Source organism: Tachypleus tridentatus, chromosome 3 (genome assembly GCF_004210375.1).
Source record: "Tachypleus tridentatus isolate NWPU-2018 chromosome 3, ASM421037v1, whole genome shotgun sequence".
Taxonomy (NCBI): Eukaryota; Metazoa; Arthropoda; class Merostomata; order Xiphosura; family Limulidae; genus Tachypleus; species Tachypleus tridentatus.
The window spans coordinates 9,366,182-9,385,299 of NC_134827.1; the positions used below are offsets into that span (position 1 = coordinate 9,366,182).

General features: G+C 34.2%; 1 long non-coding RNA gene across 1 annotated transcript; it reads right to left on the reverse strand.

Annotated features, from left to right (window-relative positions):
* Nucleotides 1–5,821: 5,821 nt before the first annotated feature.
* Nucleotides 5,822–18,482, reverse strand: LOC143246313 (uncharacterized). The gene is made up of 2 exons (XR_013025913.1): nt 18,014–18,482; nt 5,822–8,887 (listed from the first exon to the last, which is right to left on the reverse strand). It is a non-coding gene; the product is annotated as an uncharacterized LOC143246313 (long non-coding RNA).
* Between the last annotated feature and the right edge of the window lie 636 nt (nt 18,483–19,118).

Below are 19,118 nucleotides of genomic sequence, written 5' to 3' on the forward strand. Positions count from 1 at the left end.
ATATTCTGTTAAATATATTTGTTTGTTTTAAGGAATATGAGTTGAATGAACGGTATACTCCCTTAAATGCTTAAACTTTTTCGCTTAGAGTTTTTCAAAGTTAGGAGTTGAGTTTAATTATGGTCTCGTTTGTGCTATCTTGTCCGTGGAACATCCTTGCCTTCAATACCAAAGTTCCATTCTTCCAAGTACCATTCAATAATCCACACAATTTTATAGAACTAATGTAATATTACCCACACTTTTTTCTTTTACATTGCAAAAAAAAAAAAATCAAATAAAAGCTCTTGTCGTAATTGCACCACGTGTACGATATTTTATGTTATTGGAAGAAAAATGCAGGAAAAAAGAAAGAACTTGTTGAACCGGTTTAAACGTGTTATTATGTAATCCATACTCTTCAGGTACTGATGTTGCGTAGACAGGGAGGGGGAAATTATATTAACATCCTATATTCTTTGATCCATATTAAACAGTAGCAAATACCGAACAGAACATTGACTCAGCCCTTTAAGAACTAAAATAAATTACCTTAGATAAATGTGTTCAGTTGTTATGTTCACACTGGTATTTAAACAAATCGTGTGGTAAGAGGGTTGCCGAAAGAGCTGTGTTCGATGAATCACTACTTGGCTCAAACACCTGGAAGTGACTCAAGTGTTAACAGCGTAAGTTTTCCCAGTCCACAACTGAAGTAGGTGTTTATTATATCTCTTTATAAGGCGCCGACGGATTAAACACTGTCTTAATATAACATGAATTCAAGAGCGACCAATGTATCAAAATCAGACATCAAAACATTTCATCTCTTTAAGTGCAAAACACAATACTATTATATTTCTTGATGACAAGAAACCCACTTGAAATAAAATTGTATCTCAGAACTGCTGGTATGGGTATTAACACTTTTATTGATAAGGAGAAAACAACGTTTCGACCTCCCTAGGTCATCTTCAGGTTAAGTACAATAAAACAGTGTTAATACCCATAACATCCGTTATGAGATACACAAAGCTAAATAATGACACTCTTCCCGCTTATAGGTTCTTTTAACTTGAATTATTATTTTTTTATTTCCAGTGTGAGCATTTTACTTTTTGAGGACCTCATTTTGTTTGCTTGTTTCTTTGAAGTTAAGCGTAAAGCTACACAAGAGTTTGTACACGAAAATGTTTGGTTGGAGCAAAACTTATCTACAATATTATTCTCGTCGGGTACTTATTTTCAAGATCTAATCTCTACCAATAAAAACGTTTAATTTAGTTTTAAGATTTTAGTAAACGTTCGTATAGCAAAACAAAGTACTCGAATTATCTTTTTGGTTTGTGAAGTTGTAGCACAGTAAATATTGTAAAAGTTAATAGATTAAATCGTAAATATTTGTGTTTAATGACGCTAATTTCGAGGCCTGGCATGGCCTGGTGGTTATAGGGAGATTGACTGACGGGTTCAAATTTCTCTTTCAGACATGAGGGCGTTATAATGTTCCGTGAATCTCATGGGATTGATCGTAACATTATAACGCCCCATGGCTGAAAGGGTGAGCATGTTTAGTGTGACGGGGATTCAAATCCACGACCATCAGATTACGAGTCAAGAACCTTAACCACCTGGCCATGCTGGGCTATCTGTGTTGTGCTCACCATGAGTATCAAAATCCAGTTTTTAGTGTTATAAGCCTTTAGACGATACAGTTACTAAGTTTGAATGTGCAATTATATAAGTTGAAGAAACTGTCAACTTCATGGGAATCCAAAATATTCTTGCTGCAAGTTGTCGAAAATGCTTGTTTTTGTGCGAATGGATCCTGATAGGCTTCTATTTAATATGACGACGTCGGCTAGGTCATTCCGTAAATGGAAAAACAAAATATTTCCATTCATAAAATAACGAGAATGTATTCATATTTTACTCTGAGTCACACATACACGCAGAGGCCTCGTAGTTAACACACCTAACTTAAACACGTTAACTTCGTGCATACCTGTCCTGGTTAACTAACTCAATGACCTGTCTCTCTCTCAGTCCAGGTTATATATCACACATTTCTTTTTTCTGGAACTTACATTACTCGGATTCTTATGGTTCATTGGAATTATACCCTCTCAAACAATAGTCAGTTTTGTATTTTTTTCATGAATCAATAGATTATATAAAGCAATCACCGTTGTTTTTCAAAAGGTTCGAGGTATAACAAACTTGTGTACTTGTTCGAAGTGGTTTATGTGTCAATGGAACACGAACCATGAACTTTCAGGTTCATAATATGAGCACGCTAATATTTGTTTTAGTCATCAAATATCCATAATTCGGTAGAATAATGCGTATATTGGGCATAACATTTAGCAATATTTTATTTGAGACAGTATTTTAACTTATAGAGTACAGGTTAGCTTTACTGATATTACAGTTAGACTATAAAAAATGTTGTTAAGATAGAGGAAACTCTCCATGTTCCCCACCAGGAATAATTTGAATATATTGCAATATTTCTTTTGGAATTAAGTTGGTATGATATGTTGCCGTTTGCACCAAGTTATCTCAGTAAAATTCTTACTAAGCATACGAATTCATTGGTCAAAATACTACACGAGAAACAAACGTGGTTGTTTTAGTTAATATAGTTTAAGGTGCAGATTCAACCTGAATTACAAAATAAAACTTCACACTAGTTCAGATCTGAAAAGGATTTGTAGTGCTAATATTACTGTAGCTATACCTGTTAAAATTAACGATATCAACATAATGAAACTTTGTAGAATGGACGGCAACTCCCCGTTGTGGAGACACAAGTGTAGAGGACGACGTTTCGAAAGTCTTCCGCCTTTCGTCTTCAGGCGGAAGACTTTCGAAACGTCGTCCTCTACACGTGTGTTTCCACAACAGGAAGTTGCCATCTACTATACAAATTTTCATCATAAATTCTCTGCCTAACTAATCTATAAAAGAATATCAGCATACATATAAAACAATATACTGGCTAATTTCCCCCATACTAAATGCGGTGGATACATGAGGTTTGTTTGTTTTAATTTCGCTCAAAGCTACTCAACGGCCATCTGCGCTAGCCGTCTCTAATTTAGCACTGTAAGACTAGAGGGAAGCTAGATAGTCATCACAACCCACCACCAACTCTTGGGCTACTCTTTAACCAACGAATAATGGGATGGACCGTTATATTATAACGCCTCGTCGGCTGAAAGAGCGAGCATGTTTGTTGCGACTGGAATTCGAACCCGCGACCTTCGGATTACGAGTCAAACTCCTTAATCCACTTGGCCCTGCCAAGTCATAGAAACATGAGGAAATCAAAGCAAATATGTCATATTTGACATACATATCTATATGTTGTTAGCCATAGGTAAAAAAAATTTCAGATTTCATTTTCAGGATTTATTATTTTATCAAGTTCTGAAGATTCAACAAATGATTGTTAGTGTATCTTGTTTCTTTGAAAAAACAAAAAGGTCTTATGAATTATCTTCACAATTTCGTTATTGCAATAATTTTACATCAAAATATAATTTTCATCCTATATTGCAATTATTTATTTATCTGCCACCTAACTATGTTTCTTTCCCATTACTTTCGTCCCACCGATGGTCAGTACGTGTTTTCGGGCTTGTATTGATAAGATCTTGTGTTAGATTTGTGCAGTGAATAGAGTGTTTATAGAATAGAGAGCGTTATAACGTGACGGTCAATTCCACTATTCATTGGTAAAAGAGTAATCCAAGATTGGGCGGTGATGACTAGCTGCCTTCCCTCTGGTCTTACATTGCTAAATTAGGGATGTCTAGCGCAGATAGCCCTCGAGTAGCTTTGCGCGAAATTCGAAAAGCAATCCTTTTTTTTTTCGTCTTACTTTGAACGAACTGAAATACAAGGGGCTTATAAATGCGTGCGGTTGCCACAATTGCTCTGACGTTAAATATACAATTGCTATTAATACGACAAAATTTGGATGAATCAAGAAATCTTTACACTTGGTTGTTTCAAGAAGAAATGGTTTTACACTCAACTATAAAATCTATATTTTTTGTAAAATTATTGAATCAAAAATTGAGCAAATTTTCTTCAAGGAAATATATTATAGAATCAGTCATTGCGTTGTCCTATAAAATTTGTTTAGCTGTATTGAAGACCTAAGTGTCAGATATATTTATTAAATATTTCATTACAATCTTAAATGACATTATTACGATTTTGATTTAGAAAATGAGGAATATAAACTATTAAATTACGTGAGATTTGTGCATCGACACATAAAACGATTCACAAAGAAATGCTGGAAAAATTGAGCATATGACCCTGAAGGACCAGATATAAGTAATAAAATATTAAAATCAATATACTCCTAAGCGTGCCTCAACACACAAAGGCCAATAGTCTGTTAATTAGCCCACACTTAAATCTCTTCTATGTGAATAACAGCATTTAAACTCTTTAGTTGTTTATCAGTTTGTGTTTCACGCGTATATGCTGTTGAGTTATACAATAACCTGAAAAAGAAGAAAGTTCAAAAAGAGTGCAATCAACTTCTAAATCACTCTGTATATTTCGATTTAAATCACCAATGATAAATATCAGTCAAAAGCGGCGAGTCTAATGATTTAATGATATTCGCAATGGGCAAACTATAGATGTTCGATTGTATGGCTTTGTTTTTATCAAACAAACAACCCGTACTTTTCTCACAATAACCCACTAGCTTTGGAAAGTAAGAAAACAAAATATTGTGTTGTTTTTACCATGTTTTAAGTCGATTTTATTTTATTATTAACTAAATAAATACACCCTTCCAGACATAATAAACATATACAAATTACAGTTGAAACAAGGAGAAAGCAAGAAATGTTCTATTATATTTAATTGTTGTTTCACCCATCACTGACCCCTAACAGTGTACGTGTGGGAAACTGGGGCACAACCAAGTTTTTTTTTCTTTCAATTGTAGTTAACGTCCCATATCAAAGAGGTTAGTGAACGTGGTTTAAGTCTTGAAAATCCCTAGTCACATGACCACTTTGCATGTGGAAATAGGAGACACTCGCAGCTTTACCTTTTGCCTGAGGACACAGAATATAGATCCAAACATATTGAGACTACTCTTGAGTTCTGAGACAGAGCTCTAAAATAGCGACTTACTAAAGATGTTTCAGTCTAGCCAACGCGACAGTGAAGTCGAATTTATCAAAATATTTTTTTTCTTACAAGATATACGTAATTTAAACAAAAAGTAAATAAAAAAACGTTTAGAATTAATCGACCTATTTTAGTGTTTCGAACAGTTGTATTGAAATGCAATTTTATGAAAGTACATAAACGTCTATTAAATTACTGAAAATACGTGATGTAACCAAACCTAAACCCTGACAACATAACAATTTGCCTTAAGTGATAGCATATTCACGAATGCTTTTTATTTTATTACACTGGCATTTTTAAAGAACGAAACCGCATTTGACTGTCTTCTGTACCTATCCTAGGGAATCGAGCCCTGGATTCTAGTGTCTTAAGTTCGTAAACTTACCGCTGACCCAATGGGAACAATATGGTGACCAGAGTAGATTAGTTAAGCCATGTGAAAGGATCGTGAATTTATGGTAGTGGGAAAAAAAAAAAAAAAAAAAAAAAAGTAGCATATTTGGAATCGTTTATTATATGTAGCGTGGTTTGTTTGGTAGAATTATATGTTATATAAAATAAAACATTTTAAAATATGTATGATTCTGTAAACTAAATTAAACAGAAAATAAACGAATCGATATGTACATTATACAAGGAAGAATATTTATAATATATCGAATAATTTAACTTGCTCAAATGTAATGTTTTTTATTTTACAAACATATTTATAAAAGGCAAATTAAATATATGATACATGAACCATTCCGATACAAGACGAATTTTATTTGAGATTATAATTATAATAGACAAATAGTTGGACAAAATAGAACTTAATGCAAGTGAACCAGTCTGCTACAGAATGTTGGTTTATTCTCTTTTCAGAAATTAAGCACAAAGTTGCATAATGGGCTATCCGTGCTCTGCCTATCACGAGTATCGAAACCCAGTTTCTAGCGGTGTAAGTCCCTTACACAAGGGGAGAAAGTGCTACAGAATGAGTCAATAGAGGTTACTCTTTCAAATCGCTAAAATATATTAAGAAAGAGAGAAAATATTACGCTAATATAAATCCTTATGCAACAGAATGAATCTTAAGAGTTGCTCCTTACCAATTGTGATTGGTTTAGAAAATAACTAAATTAAATTGGAACTTTCGAGTACAAGTTGAGATTGGTTTGAATTTCGCGCAAAGCTACACGACAGTTATCTGCGCAAACCATCCCTAATTTAGCTGTGAAAGACTAGAGTGAAGATAACTAGTCATCATAGCCCACTGCTAACTCTTGAGCTACCCTTTTACTAACGAAAGGTGAAATCGATCGTACATTATAATGCCCACTCGGCTGAAAGGTTGCAAGGCTGAAAGCATATTTGGTGGAACTGAGATATCAACTCGCAACCTTCAGATTGCAAGTCGAGTGCTCTAACCATCAGGCCATGTCAAGCCCTACAAGATGAGTCTCAAAGAAGTAAGGACAAGGATGAAAATACATCCACTCCTCTACGAGATAAACTCTAATAGATTTTATTTAATAATCGCCAAAATCTCGATAAAGACAGTAAATAATTAAGCTCAAATGAGGTTTTCCATTCAATTAAAATGGTGAATCTTTCGAAAACTTGCTTGTCAATATATAATTGTATTTCATCAAATAAAATTCTCAACTTGAGAATAAATTGACAACTAATTATAATATGACAGGGATACATGTCCCAGTTGGCTCAGCTGCAAGTCTGAAGGCTTATAACGTTTAAGGCCGAGTTTCGACACCTGAGATAGGCACAATACAAATAGCCCATTGTGTAACTTTGTACTTAACAACCACCAAATATACATTTTTAATCATATTAAAAGAAGATAGTCAAAAAGAGTAAAACACTGTAGTGAGAGGGTTATCTCACACATGGTCAAACAATAACTGGACATGAGGAGAGATACAAGACTATCTAGCAAAAAATACATTTGGCGTCTTTAACCCAAAAGTTTGTACACACAATGTGATTCATTAGATATATCGCGATTTAAACAAGTTAATATTTTATAATTAACTCTCGATAATTGTTTACAAAAATATCAATATTACGTAATTCAATATAATCACCAATCAGAACATATGTGTCACTGGTGCTTATTTCTTTGTATTAACACTTTTTAATTCACTTTATTTTAATATAAGATTAACAATTTTTGCAATTAATTTCCAAAATTTAGAGAGAGTGTGTGTTTTCTTAAAGCAAAGCCACATCAGGCTATATGCTGTGTCTACCGAGGGGAATCAAACTTTTAATTTTAGCGTTGTGAATACGAAGACTTACCTCTGTTTTATCGGTAGAATTTTGAAATAAAATAATAACAAAAAATAAACAGCCATATTATAAAAACTAGTACAAGCACCCGCCCTCCAGATAGGTATAACTGCTTGTTCCTGCAGAAGGTTATTGGGCCTGCGGCCTTTTCTGGAGTTGTCTGGTAGTTCTACAACTAATATATCCATACTTGACATTCAATAATGTTCACCATTTATGAGAAAAAGGATTTTATTAACATCCTATTTTAAAATTAAGCTATCATCACAACGTTACATAACAGAGATGTTATTGAAGTATATTTTTGTAGACGCATTTATCAATGAAAGTGCCTGGCTCTATTGTTCCAATATTTATGAGATTTTCATTAAATGAAAAAAATATTTTTAAGTTTGTGTTTTAATTGTTTTATATTTGAAACCTATTACTTTCTTTGTAATTTTTATTGGTTAAATCTCAAACATGTCATTTTTTGTGTAAATTTCAATTGTTTTATTTATTGCCCAGCTATAAAAATACTGCCTTTTTATAAAAAATATTACCCAGTTATGGTTGGTGATGATCAGTGCTGTAGTTTTCGAGATCCAAGTCTTGAACGTACACATACAGAGCTTCGCTATAAAAAGATGGCCCGGCATGACCAGGTGGTTAGGGCGCTTTATTCGTAATTTGAGGGTCGCGGGTTCGAATACCCGTCATACCAACCATCCTCGCCCTTTCAGCCATGGAGTGTTATAATTTTACGGCCAATTCCATTATTCATTGGTAAAAAAGTAGTCCAAGAGTTGGCGGTGGATGGTGATGAATAGCTGCCTTCCCAAAAGTCTTACACTGCTAAACTAGGGACGCCTAGCACAGATATCCCTAGTGTAACTTTGCGCGAAATTCAAAACAAACCAAACAAGAGGCTTTAAAGTTAAAATCTAAGTTTTGCGGGTGTAATTAGAAATACAATACCCCTTTTCTTGTACGTCTAGACAATGTTAACTGAAATCGGTTAAGGACTGAATAGCTTGAAGCCTTTTATAATTGTATGGTGGGTCCTGAATAAAATGTGGTTCTTCTTTAGTCAGATTACGTTTATTTTTTTAAATTTCGCGTAAAGCCGCACGAATATTGTCTACGTTAGCCGTCCCTAATTTAGTAGTGTAAAACTAGAGTGAATGGAGCTAGTCACCACTACCCACAGCCAATCTTGGGCTACTTTTTTACTAATGAGTAGTGGGATTAACAACACATTGTAATGCTCCCACAGTTGAAAAAGCGAGCTTGTGTGATTTGACGGGGATTCGAAACCGCGACCCTCAAATTGCAAATCGAGCGCCACGCCAGGCCGTAATCAGGTTACACAAAAGTTCTCGAATTTTTCAGACGTCTGCAGACCACGGAAGTGAGTCAAAAGACCCTGCAGACTATCCCATTCCTATTTTCCACTCGCTTCCCCTTGCCTCTGTTAAAAACAACAAACAACATCAGAATAAATTACAATAATTAATGGGTCTGCTTGTGATTTTACTCCCATTTTGAACTATAAATTAATTTGGATACTTTTTGTAAGAGAGAAAAAATATCGTTTTGTAATACACAAAATACGACAAATAACAATGTAGCGGTTTGTGAAAACGAACTCAGACACATTAAAGTATAATATCTGGTGAATATTTATCCATATTAATCAAGATATCATTTATGCAATTATGGCCCTAAGTTTGAAATTTAATAACCACCTTTAGAAATCTTATGTTTTTGATTCACCGAGAAGAAAAAAATTAAATGAACATTTATTATATTTTACGAGTAATTATGTTTATCTCATAATACTTTACGGATCTGGCAAGGCCAGGTGGTTAAGGCACTCGACTCGTAACCTGAGGGTCGCAGGTTCGAATTCCCGTCACACCAAATATGCTTGCCTTTTCAGCCGTGGGATTGTTATAATGTGCGGTCAATCCCACTATTCGTTGGTAAAAAGTAACTCAACAGTTGGCGGTGGGTGATGATGACTAACTGCTTTCCCTCTAGTCTTACACTGTCAGATTATGAACGGCTAACGCAGATAGCCCTCGTGTAGCTTTGCGTGAAATTCAAAACAAACCGTAACACTTCACTGCACATCTGTAAAGCACTTCAGACAACAATGTTCAGGGTGTCCGGAAACTATGTTTGTTTTGTTTTTGAAACTATGCAAGCAAATTTATTAGCATTTATTTATGACTACAAAGGGAGTATAAAGCTAAGAATCTGGATTCAATACTCGCAGTAGGAAAGCTCATTGTGAAGTTTAATATTTAAAATAAACACATTGAATATTATACTTAAATTCATGTTACATTCACGTCATTTTTGTGTTGCTAATTTTTATCCAAATAAGTTTGTTTGTTAATTGAATTTCGAGCAAAGCTTCTCGTAGGCTATCTGCGCTAGCCGTTCTTAATTTAGAAGTGATATACGAGAGGGAAGTAAACTAGTCAACATTACCCACCGCTAACTTTTGAGCTGCTCTTTACTAACGAATAGTGAGATTGGCCATCACATTATAATGCCCCCACAGCTGAAAGGGCGAGCATTTTCAATGAAAATATTCTAACCTGTGATCCACAGGTTGTGAATCGAGAAATATGACCATCAGACCACATCAGTGCTTTTATTCAGTTCTGAGCAATTTAAAACAAACAGTTAAAGAATGTACAAATACATTCATAATAACAGGTTTAATTTTCTATATTAGAATGTTCAGCGCGTGATAACTATAAAATATTTTGCACCAGCTTTTAAGCAAAAAAACCACACAAATAAAACAGACATCTGTGCCAAAGATATAAACTCGAGAAGTCTTGGCAGAATGCCGGAACTATATTAAAATAATTTATCCTTATGCTTATTTACCGGCTCTGAAATTGGGGTCGTTTATTTCAAGCTTTCTCAGAACATCTCAAAATGAACAATGAACGTTGTCTTATTGGGACCAACGTATCTTGAAATAAATTAACAAACACTAACTGGAGGTCGATAACGTTTAAGTAATATATTATTCTACTTGAACAATATAACAAATAATAGAGGAAAAAAAGTCTAGCTATTTCTCTTAGCATTCTCGTCGTGTCCTTTTAAGGCTACCACTAAAAGTTCGACCTAATCCTCATGCTAAAAATATTTTTATAATGTTAATATAATGTTACGATGGTTTTAAAAGATATTGTAGATATGTTTCTTAATGTCTTGTTGTTGTTGCTGCTGTTCATTGTATTTCGCGCACAGATACTTGAGAATTATCTGTGTTAGCGGTCCCTAATTTTCAAGTAATAAACAAGACAAAAGACATTTAGTAAATACCACCAACCGTCAGCTCTTAGACTAATCTGGCTTGGCATGGCCAGATGGAGAGGCATTTGACTCTGAATCTTAGGGTCAAAGTGTCGAATACCCCTCCCAACAAACATGCTTGCACTCTCAGCCATAAAGACGTTATAATATAACGATTAATCCCACTAATCGTTGATAAAAGAGTATCCCCAAGAGCTGGCAATGGGTTATGATGGCTAGCTGCCTTCCTTCTATTAAGTCACTGCTAAATTATGGACGGTTAGCCCAGACAACCCTTGTGTAGCTATGCACGAAATTAAAACAAACAAATAGACTGATCTAATCAAATAATAGAATTTGACCGTCACTCTTATAATACACCCTACAGATGTCTTGTGAAGACTAATTATAACTATTTCGGCTGAGCGGGAGAGAAGGTAGACCTATGTCACTTTAAGAACTTATTGAAATCGATATGCTTCTACCTCTGTACACAGGTGTAAAAAGAAAATTGAAATAAGGATTTTTTCGTTTTAGTTACTAACAACAATATCTATTTTTTCTTAAATATTATTATCAACGTCAGGAATCAATTTTAGGTAGAACGATTAGAAAAAAGTCTGTGTTCTGGTGTCTCTGTGGAGACCCGAAATGATCTTATAATATAAAATTGAATGTTATAATCGATTTTATGATATAATGCTATAAAACCACGTCCACGTGAAAAAGCAACCTTTTTGTGCATTAATTAATGGAAAGGTTTGTTTACCATCCGCAAATGTCGACATCTTAGGCGTGCGCTATCTTTCTACATTAATTCACTATGGTTCTGATTTCTCTTTTAATTATCTTAGATGAAACAATTCTAGAAAGAAACGCGACGTTATTTTGATTTTTACGATACGATGTGCAGAAACGAACCAAGAGACATTCGATTTCACAGTCCAGTACTCTCGTTTTTCGAACAGATAGGAATGGCAGTAATGTTATCACAGAGGTAAATTTTGTGCCTAATATTACACATAGAACATTTGAATAAGCGAATAATGGTTCTTGTATTAAGTTAACTTGGTAATCGATAGGCTGGGCTAATATAGCCTCACACACAAGCCAGCAGAAAGAATGAAAGTTCTATCTCTTGACACTATGTGTTACCAAGATGTACTATTTCTTAAACAACGAAACTACTATTCGTCTGATTCTATTGCATGAAATAACATGAAACAGACGTTTCATATAAATTTGACCATATAATATTTTGAAACTTATGTTGTTGTTTTGAATTAAGCACAATGGGCTATTTGTGATCTGTCCACCCCGGGTATCGAAACCCGGTTTTTATCTTTGTAAGTCCGCAGACATACCGCTGTGACACTGGGGAGCGTTAAAACTTCAGAACATTGCCCAAGATTGAATCTTCTATATTTCATAGTTCTTGGGTTTCATTTCAAATATTCAAATAACTTAGATAGTAATGTGTAATTGTGTATAATGTTATAATAATAAATGAACAATATGCAATTAGAACTATTTTTTTAATTCAGGCCAATCTATGGCCTGACCATAGTTTTGACCAAATACCGCATCTGGTATTTTAGCTTCACTTTTCACATAATTATAAATGTTTGATGTGATAGTTTTGAGCTCATACTTCATTGATAAGCGAATCTCATTGTGAAAATCTGCAATATCATGAAATATGGCAAACTGGTGACTCTTACATTATGGAAGAGAGCATGAATATGTCTTCGTGACTGATAGCACGTTAAGTAGGTGCGTGCGTGATTAACCCTTTGTATTGATCAGGTCAGACTGCTCATGTCACGACGTTTTAGTGAGTTACATTCAAAATTTAATTAAACTACTTGATTATTACGGTATACAAACAAAAATGGCATCAAATCATACATGATAAACCAAGTTTTGATATTATATAAGTATTAAGCTCCTAATCATATAAGGAAATATTTAAAAACAACCTAAAATTTTCTAGTGTGATAATTTGGATAATACGCTTGGGTTTGGTTTGTTTTGAACTTTGCGCAAAGCTACACGAAGGTTATGTGCACTAGCAGTCCCTAATTTAGCAGTATAAGACGAGAGGGAAGGCAGCTAGTCATCACTACCCACCGCCAACTCTTGGGTTACTCTTTTACCAACAAATAGTGGAATTCACCCTAAAATTATAACGCCCCCACTGCTGAAATTTAAAAAGATATAAACAAAGAAGTAATACTTCTGCCTATTTAGGTTGTAAACACAACCCACTAATAACTTTGCTAATCTAATAAAGAGATATAGTTTTTGCACTTCCAAATTACTCGGTTACAGCCAAGTAAAGAGTATACAATGAGAAACTTCTGAGCTTTCAAGTGACCCACAGTCTTGTAACGCCGAAGATATTGATTGCTAAGAAGTAAGAGAAGGTTATGCGATGGTACACATCTATAGTACCAGTATCTTTTGTGAACAACCAGTTCACTTCGTACAAGTTTGTACGACTTAACATATATCGTTATCTTAGACAAAATCTTAAACTAGTCATTTGTATTTAAAAAAAAAGGAACAAAAACCCAAATGACAAATAACTGTGTACAGTTATGAGAGTCATATAAATGTTAATTCACACTAACTTTCGTAACAGGAAGAGTCAGAAATGAGTAGCTTAACTCGCTGATTAGAGAAATGGAGAAAAAATTAGGAGACAGTTAATCTAGTATTAAAGTGACCTTTATGTAACGTCACTGATTAGTTGACAAGGTTTTTGTTATTCTATCTTACGGAAATTATGTAATGTTATGTATTTAGTGCTTCTAACGCCTTTCTTAATTTTTTATATTGTAATTAAATACTGATATGAGCCATCTGTCAGTTAGTTTTTAATGAATATTTTTGAAGCGATTGCAACGCTTGTATGTACGTATACATTTATATAGAATGTGGTTATGATATTCGGAGTCTTCTAAAGACTATGGGCAGTATGTTTATTTAGCTTAATGAGAAGCACATCACTTTTTTCTAAACTACAAATAATAACATATTTTCAGTCTTATACACAGTTGAGTGAAGGCAGTATACATTGTATACTTAAGATTTCATATATCTTTATCTACTTTCTCATAAATGCTCAATGTTGCGTTAATGCTATTTTATCTTTCCTTTTTTTGCACTTTAATACAGAGGTAATCCTATTAGCCTGAGGTGATATACTAATTATTTGCTAGGATATCAAAAAGCTCTTTTCCTTACACTATTGTTGTTGTTGTTTTGAGTTAAGCACAAAGCTACACAATGAGCTATCTGTGCTCTACCGGGTATCGAAAACCGGTATTTAGCATTGTAAGTCCGCAGACATACCGCTGAGCCACTGGGGGGCACAACGTTATTCATTTGACAATACATCTAAATTACAAAATTAACCTGGTGACAACTTACAGAAAATAACATTTTGCACCACAGTTAATTCTTATTATCTGCCAAAAAGTAAAAATAAAAATCATAGTTATTTTATTACGTGAAGTATTACATCCAAGTATAATCATTATGTTTTTAAAACCTGTATCCACACACTGAGAACTCGATTCGTGGTTAAGCTTTGAAAATAGTCCATGAAAAAAAAAAATTATAAAGATTAAAACTAACCGTAAGTGTAAAGTATTGTAGTTAAGCCTTGTTAAAAGCTAATCTTTATTTAAGACCAAATGTTTCTCAAGAAACTGGACGTAATATTAGATTGAAAAGGTATCGTCTAATTTAGTGTTGCCTTTCTTATTTTACTCTTTCGTTTTACAGGCGGCACAATGGTACGTCTATGAACTTCCAACGCAAGAATCCGGGTTTCGATATCCATGATGGATATATCACAGATAGGTAGCCCATTGTGTAGTTTTGTATTCAATTACAAACAAACGCGCAGTTTTACAATATCAAAACATATTTTTCATTGTGCAAAAATAATGTTTAATGGCTTCGATGTATTGTTTATTAGGAATATAATGTAATTTTGCGAATTATTTTGATATTTTATAAAGTTATAGGGTAGTTATTTTCGCTTAATAACAACAACAACTTTGTGTTTTAACGTATCAAAACTTTGCGTTCCTTTTCTATAAGTCACTGATAATGAAGTTTGCTACAAAATCTGATGAGTATCTGCATTAGCAATCTAATGCACATGAGTGAATCTACAACGAATGCTAAAATGTGCTTTCACTCTAAAGGCAACTAACTTATTGTTTCACTGTGATGGTCAATATTTTTCACTAAAGTTACAAATAACGCAATCTACTATTTTTTAAATACGATTGTATTTTAATATTTGAGATCGAGTTACTTTAAAATATCTCCACAGAATTACGAAAAACAATACAAACGAGTATATCAAAGTTGAAATAAAAATCAAATATATTTTTGTCATCACACGGTAAGTTCCAACGTTGTTCGTTTATGGTTCGTGTGATAGTTGCACGTCGCGGCTCACAAGGAAACATCTCAGTGAATGTTCACGGGAAGAAACTCTTTAAAGCCATCAGCTATCCACGAAAAATCAACAACAAAATGAAAATGTCGTTAAAGGTCAAAGAAGATACCGCGGGAGCGACTCGTTATAGGCGTTTCAAGGTCGTCCAGATAACTAGAAAAAAATGTGACCAATGAGATAGCAGCTTTTTAACACATACTCATATATGTATATATATATATGTGTGTGTGTGTACATATATTTTTTCATGCTTAGTCAGGTGAGTTTTCTGGCCCAATGATATTTGGTATACGAACACATGAAGATAAAGTTTACTTATATTCTCTCCATTGGCGTATATGCACCAAGGACTGTTCCGCGTATTAGTTTTATTTATTTTTGCTTTTATTTGTTTTAATCAGTATTCTATTTTCCTCCTAAGTTGTAGAGGTCCGACATGACCAGGTGGGTAGAGCGCGCGACTCGCAACCTAAGCGTCGCGAGTTCGAATCCCCGTTCCACCAAACATACTTGTCATTTCAGCCATGGGGACGTTATAATTTGACGGTACGGTCTATCCCACTTTTCGTTGGTAAAAGAATAGTCCAAGAGTTGGCAGTGGGTGGTTATGACTAGCTGCCTTCGCTCTAGTCTTAAACTGCTAAATTAGCTGCAGCATTACGCGCAGATAGCCCTCGTGTAGCTTTGCGCGAAATTAAAACAAACAAGCTAACTAACTAAATTTAAGCTGTAGAAATATAACTGTTTTGGTAGATAGGAGATATTTATATACGTGGGTTGATAAATTTTCTTTTCAATAGTTGTGCAAACACGCCACACATACCACATTTCCTTTTTGTTGCAATTATCGCACATTTTTGTGTTTCAACATAAGAATGAATAAGTGCTAGATTGTTTAGAGTGAAAATGATAAAAAATTCCGCACCAACTAGTTTTGTAAGATAAGAGTAATTCCCCAGATATCTTGTAACGTACCACAACATAACTCATAAATGTTTAGGCTGGAAATGATGGAAATTAATATATAGACACCTCTTATGAAAACAATACTGTCCATAACAAATGGGGCTCAGCATGGCCAGGTGGTTAAGGCACTGGACTCGTAATCTGAGGGTCGCGAGTTCGAATCCCCGTCACCCAACCATGCTCGCCCTTTCACCCGTGAGGGCGTTGTAATGTCACTGTCAATTCTACTGTTCCTTGGTAAAAGAGTAGCCCAAGAATTGGCTGTGGGTAGTGACGACTAGCTATCTTTCCTCTAGTCTTACATTGCTAAATTATGGACGGCTAACGAAGATAGCCCTCGAGTAGCTTTGCGCGAAATTCAAAACAAACCAAACAACACAGATAGCTCAAAGTGAACGATAACTAACAGCCTCATTTTCAACATACCCAAATACCCATAAAGAAGAAGCCCAAAGTGTAGCTTTGCTCGAAATTCAAAAACCAAACCATAAGGTCTACAATGGATTGAACTTATTTGCTTCAATGTCTATTGTTGTTATTTTTTTTTCTAATCCCTTTACTTTAGTCAAAAGAGGAAGTTGCTAAACAAAATCTTTAGGTGTAGTTTTCTTCCTTAGAAACGCACGTATGATATGGTTTCATTCAAGACCAAAATAGGCAAGTCAGAACGACTTATACTGTTAGCTGTCTTATGTGGGAAGCAGGAAGCATGTTATGTCACTTAGTCACACTTTTATGCATAATCAGAATAAAAGAGGTATGTAATTGAAAAAAATATCGTTATCAAGGCTAACGTGCAATTAAAATAAACACAAAGATAAGTGAAGGACGACAGGAAGGCTACGGAAAGGAAAAGACAAGATAGCGCAATGATATTAAGTATACAGAAATACTGACAACTGGCACACGATTTTCGAGAAAGGAATGTAATAAAAGACAATTAAATTATAAACACATATAATTTCTCAATAACTTCTTGTTAAAGTAAGCTATACATAGATCAAAACAAAAACTTACTTATTAAACAATGTAGCTGGTTTAACTAAGAGTGATATAAAACAAAACCTTATCAAGAGTAGAACGGATTGATTCACCGGTTGGATACCCTCGTTCTTGTCGATATTTTCGGCCCTAAACCAAATAACAACTCAAGACGCTGATGCCTTATATAAGGTACGTAATATGAATATAGGTAGAAAGAAGAATAGAACACCTTGAACAAGCCTGAGAATAGAAAAAATATTAAATGTGGCCAAATGTATGTGATGAAGGATTAGAAAAATTACAATAAGTGCAAAAAAAATTAAATGCCATTGGCCTGTTAAGCACATAATTTATATATTATTATATTTATATAACAAAGGTATATAAAGACTTAGAAATAGCAATCTTCCGTCAAACAATGTCTTTCGTTTATCGGAATGGTTTCCGACAGAAAACTACATTCTTACAGTGTTAGTTCGTGAATAATAATGGTTTAAAAAGTCAGTTCAAATTATCACTCGAATAGGCTGTTGGTTTTGAAAGGGTTAAATTATTGGGCTGTTTAGACCTTGTATCTCTTCACACGATTCTGCTCAACAACATAAAAAGTGGCCATTTGAATATAGTTTTCTGCCTGATGATTAATAAATTGTGTACTATTTGAAAACATTGTTGTTGTTGTTTTAATGTTTATGAAAGTCTTCTGTTTAAGTTTTATTACCTCAAAACATTTAATGGCCAAAACCTGAAAATGTATTAAGTACACGTATAAGAATGGTAAAAAATGTTACTCATCACATTGCCACCAATCGACAAGGTTTATATTGTAATATACATATGTACCTGAGAAAGAAAACGGATTTGATTTGATTTTCGACACACTAGGCGGCCCAACATGGCAAGGTGGTTCAGGCACTCGACTCATAATCCGAGGGTTGCGGGTTCGAATCCCCGTCACACCAAACATGCTTGCCCTTTCAGCCGTGGAGGCGTTATAATGTTAGGGTCAATTCCACTATTCATTGGTAAAAAAGTAGCCCAACAGTTGGCGGTAGGTGGTGATAACTAGCTGCTTTACCTCTAGTCTTACACTGCTAACTGAAGGAAGGCTAGCGCAGATAGCCCTCGTGTAGCTTTGCACGAAATTCAGAAACAAATAAACAGACACACCAGGAAGACATTTAAACAAAACTGAAACATTAAAGTATTGATTAGTAACTTTTGCGCGAAATAGTTAATAATTATTGAAATAGTAATAATAAAAATACAGCTGTTTTTGTCTGGATACTGCCTACTAGTCTTATCGTTTATTTTCTCTGAAATGAATGTCACATACTATTATGATAAGGCAGCTGGCATCATACGTCTACTTTTACAATTGAACTGAAAAGAGCAGATGTTACTAGTGGTTATGCAATCAACATATTCACCAGCCCTATTCATCTGATCGTTTTCTCCTATTTTTTGAGACAAAAATTAACCATGATAAAAGAGATGTTTTCTTTTTTTTACAATTTTCCTGCGCTAAAGAAAAGTTCATAGAATATGAGCCACATGAAAAAGACAATCATTAATTACATAGATGCGTTCGTTTTTTAAACTTGTGAAATAGCCTTTCTTTGATTTTTTAACTTGTTCCATTTTGATACAGAACTGATTTAGTTTATTTAAATGATAACGCAAAAGTACTTTAGAAAACAAAGTAAAGTTGTAACACAATCAAAGTTATATCTAATAGACAACAATTGTACAGTTTGTAAATATACTTACAGGATTTGTTTTGCATGTTTCGCTAATGGATGTAAGAGCAAACTAAACACAATTTATTCTTGTTATTTATATGTGTAAAATATTTATTAAAATTTCTAAAGTTAAGAATATGGTTTTACGTTTGTTAACCCTTACTAGAGTAACTCTGTATGAAGTCAACTTTTTAGACCTTGCGTCG